The sequence below is a fragment of the Bubalus kerabau genome, chromosome 4, assembly GCF_029407905.1.
Source record: "Bubalus kerabau isolate K-KA32 ecotype Philippines breed swamp buffalo chromosome 4, PCC_UOA_SB_1v2, whole genome shotgun sequence".
NCBI lineage: Eukaryota > Metazoa > Chordata > Mammalia > Artiodactyla > Bovidae > Bubalus > Bubalus kerabau.
In genome coordinates, this window is record NC_073627.1 from 169,552,595 (window position 1) to 169,559,181 (window position 6,587).

Here is a 6,587-nt window from a genome sequence, read left to right on the forward strand (position 1 = left end):
AGATACCTGCATCCCAGCCAACATCTAAATGTAATTTCATAAGAGACCTTGCCGGGGTCCAGCCCCGGCTGATCCAGGGTATTCGAAGGAGAGACGGCTAGGCGACCTATTCAAATGTTAATTAGAGATAATAAAGAGGAATAGAATGAGGATAGCTCAGTAGGAAAATTCAGTGGAGAAAAGAAGCTGAGTGGCTTGGTTTACGCGGAAAATCAATATAACCCGTGACACCAGGTTAGCTCTGACCACGGAGGCCGCAGGCACCCTCTCGAATAGCGGAAGGTGCCCCACCTTAGACACCTTCTCGAGTGGGTCTTAGAAGCCCAGGCAAATAAATGGTCGCAGAGGATATCCACGCTCCAGATGGACACTCAGCTAGAAGTTAAAGGGAAGAATGACATGGGGAGACCAAGCGTTGGTGAGCAAGGCCCATAGCTTTATTTTCAACAGGGGCTTTTATACCCTAAGTTACACATAGAGGACAATAGGGGATGCAAAATCAGCAGTCTTTGATGCTTATCAAAAACCAGGGTTTCTTTCCTGCAGATTTATCGTATACAAATGGTTTAGGTGATTTACATCATCTTCTGGCCAGAGGCCTATTAACATTTTATGACTCTTGACAAGGACTTATCAACAAAGACTTATTTTCTCTAAGAGTAATTATTTTAAGGTTTGGCGCCATCCTCCGAAGATAAGATTACGTTCCTATAGGGTGGATGTGTAATGGGTTTACAAAGGAAAGAATTTACTACCTTAAGGGTCTAAAGTTACTAACACCAGGCCACTACTTATTTTTTCTACATACCAACTATATTAATTAATGCACATTCAAGGATACAATTCAGGGGATGTGAAAACTTGGCAACAAACATTGGCTCATCAATGAAATCTTTTACTAGCTTTATTCTGACAGTTTCTAATTCTCTGAGAGGCTCTAAGCTATTTGAATATCTTAAGCTTCCCGTGCCTCTGGAGGCTGGGAGACTGTAAACAATCGTATGCATAGCTGTAGGTGTCCGGGTAAACTTGTCAGGCGAGTTAGAGAGCCATCTGAGGGGTTTGGATTTAAACACTCCTAATTGCCCAGGAACTTTATTAATTGGAGCTGTAAGTTAACTCTTTGACAGAGAGAGCGAGATGGTGGTGGGGGACAGCCCCCAGTAAAGTCAGAGGTGAGAGCACAAAGCAATAAAGTAGGCAGACTCTGGTTTTTTGGGGGGTAGATGCTCGAGAATATCCGGGGGCACTCCCGAGGCTCGATCCCGCCTTTGCGTATGCCGAGCCCCCTTCCTCATGACCTTTGTCACGAGTGGAATGTCTCTCGCCGGCTCCCGGCAAGACCTCAAGGGAGAATTGCTTACCTGAGTCCCGTAAATGCATGAGAAATATTAATATGCAGTTGTTTTAATTCAGTAAGTCTGGAGATGGTTCATTACACAGTAACAGATAACCAGAACAATCCTGACTCTGAATATATTATTGCTGCTCAAACTACTAAATTGGGAAACCCCCTGCTAAATGAGGAAGCTGCCACGACAACTTCTAGACTTCAGGTCACACCATCTCTTCCATGAACCACACTTAAAAATGGACACATGCATTCTGCCTCTGTGCCAGTAAAAATTCTTGAAAGTGCATCTGATTGGTGGAACCCAGAGCATCTGTACTAAGTGAAAAGCATCCTAGCTGCAAGGAAGCCTGGGAAATGTAGTTGTTTTAAAGCTTCCCAGGCTTTATTAGGATAACAGAGGACTGAATTTGACTTTGAGAAAAGCAATCCACAGTATGAACCACCCGTCCTACTTTCTCAATGACTTTTTCAAGACTCAAGAAGTTAAAAAAGAATGCTTTTTAAATGTATGCTGCATAATGCAAGCTGTCTTTTCAACCAAAACATCTTTTGCGTTCATTACCCCATAGCCCACTGGGGCACAGTTAGTTCATCACACTAAATTATAAGAGTGTTCAAAGAAATCTTATCAGTATCTGAGTATCTATATTCTTCTGGGAGTTTTATGATCTTTGCTATCTTTTTAGCAAATACTTAAAGCAGTTGAGACAAATGACAGTGCTTTGATGCTTGGTTGTATTTTAACCAAAAGAATGTAGGTGTCTTGGTGGAGTGCATAGGATGGACAGAACTGAATGTTTTACAGTCTTGAAACAACAGAGAAAATGTATGTATTTAATGGAGTATTGTTGCTTTACAATGTTGGGTTAGTTTCTGCTGTACAGCAAAGTGAATTAGCCACACATATGCATATAGCCCCTCTTCCTTGGATTTCCCTCCCATTTAGGGCAAATTAAAATTTATTTTCAACTTGTACTTTTTATTGAGGTAAAACTCATATAACATAAAGCTCACATTTTTAACTTTTAAAAGTGAACAATTTAAGGTTATGTAGTACATTCACAGTGTTGTAATTTGTTGTTGTGTAGTTGCTCAGTCGTGTCTACCCTTGCAACCTCAGGGACTGTAGTCTACCAAGCTCCTGGGTTCATGGGATTTCCCAAGCAAGAATACTGGAGTGGGTTGCTGTTTCCTCCTGCATCTAGTTACAGACCATTTCATCACCCCAAACAGAAACTTCATACCCAGGGAGTTACTCTCCCTTCCCCTGTATCCCTCATTCCTCCCAATCACTAACTGCTTTCTATCTCTATGGATTCTCCTTTTCTGGATATTTCATGAAAATGGAACCATGCAATAAGTAACCCTTGGTGTCTGCCTTCTTTCACTCTGCATAATATTTTCAAGGTTCATCTTTGTTATAGCCTGTTATCAGCACCTCATTCCTTTTATGATTGAACAATATTCCATTGTATGAATACATCACCTTTTGTTTATCCATTCATCTGTTGATGGGCATTTTGGCTGCTGTAAATGGCACTATTTTGAATAGAACTACTATGAATATCCGCATGGAGGTTTTTGTTTGAATTCTTCTTTTCAGTTCCTTTGGGTCCTCCACCTAGGAGTAGAATTGCTGAGTCATATGGTTGTAGCATATTGTTTTCATTGCAAAACTTCCTTGGCTAAAAATGTCTTGCCTTTTGATGAGATTAAAAAGGTCTTTTTTGCATTGTAGGCTTTGGCTTTCCTGTTGATATGTCAAGAGCTCTGCACTGTAGCAGGCTGATCTTTACCTGTTAGTTGGTTTGTGTGTTTGGCTTTTTTTTTTTTCCCCTAAAAGAGACTCTTAATTTTTCATCATGCAGTGACAAAATAACTGTCTAGAAACAAGATTTTGGGAGGCAAGGACATTTTCTGACCGCTTTGTCTTTCTTTTCCCAACAATGTTATTTCAAGTGGATTAAAATTTCATTGTGAAAAATGCACAGAAGTTTTCCCAAATTTGTTTTGCTGTGACCTATCAGAATTATTACTGTTGGGAGCAGGATTGCCTTTCTCCCTGTACACCTCTTGAGTTCTTGGGGCTGAACTCATCATAAAATTGACACGAAATAGATTAGCAGGAGAAAAAGGAATTAGTGTAAACAGAGGTCTCATAGAAATGGTATCTAAGAAGTAGCAAAGCAGGCAACCTTTATACTTTTTAGACAAACAATAAATTTGTGAGGAATTGACAAGACAAAGGAACTTGGGTTTTGGGTGCTCATTAGTGAAGAATCTAAACAGAGTTTGGGCTTGGAGTAATAATTTAAAGTAACAAGACTTGTTTATACAAGCTCCTGAGCCTGAATTCCTATCTCTGTGGTAAAGGAGTCTTTCTACCTACAGATACAGAGACTACACCCTTCACATGAGAGGTCTATTTCCTGCTTTCAGGGAGACAGAGAGGAGGGTCACAGAGTGCTGGCTATTTCTTAAATAACTTTGAAGTGAAGGTCGCTTAGTCATGTCCGCCTCTTTGCAACCCCATGGATGATAGCCTGCCAGACTCCTCTGTCCATGGAATTCTCTAGGCCAGAATACTGGAGTGGGTAGCCTATCCTTCTCCAGGGGATCTTCCCGACCAGGAATCGAACCAGGGTCTCCTGCATTGCAGGCGGATTCTTCAACAGCTGAGCTACCAGGGAAGCCCTATCCAAAATAATCAATATGCCACTGTGGCATATTTTGAGGTGGCCCACCCTGGGCCCCAACATTACCTATGCGATTACTGTTTTATGTAATGATTGTGTAAAATCATTAAGTGAATTGTACAGCAGTGTAGTGATTATGTGCCTGAAGTCTACAGTCAGAATCAGATCAGATCAGATCAGTCACTCAGTTGTGTCCGACTCTTTGCGACCCCATGAATCGCAGCACACCAGGCCTCCCTGTCCATCACCATCTCCTGGAGTTCACTCAGACTCACGTCCATCGAGTCAGTGATGCCATCCAGCCATCTCATCCTCTGTCGTTCCCTTCTCCTCCTGCCCCCAATCCCTCCCAGCATCAGAGTCTTTTCCAATGAGTCAACTCTTCGCATGAGGTGGCCAAAGTACTGGAGTTTCAGCTTTAGCATCATTCCTTCCAAAGAAATCCCAGGGCTGATCTCCTTCAGAATGGACTGGTTGGATCTCCTTGCAGTCCAAGGGACTCTCAAGAGTCTTCTCCAACACCACAGTTCAAAAGCGTCAATTCTTCGGCGCTCAGCCTTCTTCACAGTCCACCTCTCACATCCATACATGACCACAGGAAAAACCAACCTGGGTTTGAATCCTAATTCTACCACTTAATAATTTTAAATCTTGTTTCTTAATCTCTCTGTGCTCCAGTTTTCCCATCTGTAAAATGGGGTTAATAATAGTACCATTGTAAGGATGTGAAGTCCTTAGAGCACTACACAGCATGAGGTCTGCCCTGAAAAAGCTTATTGAATGCATATTCACAAATTGGTCCCGATAATTACAGTACCTATTATAATAAGATAATAATGCAGGTTCTTTCAAATTAGGATATTATGGATTTTTAAATTTAAATGTTTAAATCTTGTATTGGGGTATAGCCAGTTAACAATGTGCTGATAGTTTCAGGTGAGTGCTGGAGGGACTCAGCCATACATGTACTTGTCTCCATTCTCCTCCAAATCCTCACGCCCTCCAGGCAGGCACGTAAGGGTGAGCAGAGTTCCAAGTGCTATACAATAGGTTTTTTTGGTTATCCATTTTAAATATAGCAATGTTTACCTGACCTTCCCAAAGTCCTTAACTATCCCTTTCCCCACTGGCAACCATGAGTTCATTCTCCAAGTCTCTTGAGTCTGTTTGTAAGTTCATTTGTATCATTTCTTTTTAGATTCCACATACAAGGAATGTCATATGATATTTCTCCTCTGCCTGACTTACTTCACTCAGTGTGACACTCCCTGCATCCATCCATGTGGCTGCAAATGGCCTTATTTCATTCTTTTTAATGGCTGAGTAGTATTCCATTGTGTGTGTGTGTGTGTGTGTGTGTGTGTGTGTGTGTGTGTGTCTATGGACATAGGTTGTTTTGATATCTTGGCTATTGTAAACAGTGCTGCAATGAACATTGGGGTGTATGTATCTTTTGGGGCCCTGTTTCTCTCTGGATATATACCCAAGAATGGGATTGTAGAGTCATATGGTAGCTCTATTTTTAGTTTTTTACAGAACCTCCATAATGTTCTCCATAGTGGCTGTACCAATTTACATTCCCACCACCAGTTTAGGAAGATTCCCTTCTCTCTACAGCCTCTCCAGCATTTGTCGTTTGTGGATTTTTTGATAATAGCCATTCTGGCTGGTGTGAAGTGATATCTCATTGTAGTTTTGATTTGCATTTCTCTAATAATTAGCGACGGTGAATGTCTTTTCACATGCTTCTTGGCCATCTGTGCATCTTCTTTGGAGAAATGTCTATTTAGGTCTTTTGTGCATTTGTTGATTGGGTTGTTTGTTTTGATGCTGTTAAGTGTCATGAGCTGTTTGTAAATTTTGGAGACTAATCCCTTGTCAGTCACGTCATTTGCAAATATTTTTTCCCAGTCTGTGGGTTGTCTTTTCATTTTGTTTATTGTTTCTTTTGCTATGCAAAAGCTTTTTGAGTTTAAGTAGGTCCCATTTGTTTATTTTTGTTTTTATTTTCATTATTCTGGGAGACAGATCATAAAAAAATATTGCAGCAATTTTTGTCAGAGTGTTCTGGCTATGTTTGTCTCTAGAAGTTTTATAGTGTCCAGTCTCACATTTAGGTCTTTAATCCATTTTGAACTTATTTTTGTGTATAGTGTTAAGGAATGATCTAAAATGTTATTTTTACATGTAGCTGTCCATCACCATTTATTGAAGAGACTCTCTTTCCAACATTATGTAGTCTTGCCTCCTTTGTCATCGATTAATTGATCATAGGTGCATGGGTTTATTTCTGGGTTTTCTAGATGATCTTATGGATTTTAATTTTAACAGTGCCAGATGGTTAAGAATCCTCCCACAATGCAGGAGATTCAGGTTTGATCCCTGGGTCAGGAAGATCCCCCTGGAGAAGGGAATGGCAACCCACTCTAGTACTCTTACCTAGAGAATTCCCTGTACAGAGGAGACTGGTGGGCTACAGTCCATGGAGTCGCAAAGAATCAGACAGGAAGGCGACTAACACTTTCACTTACACCTTT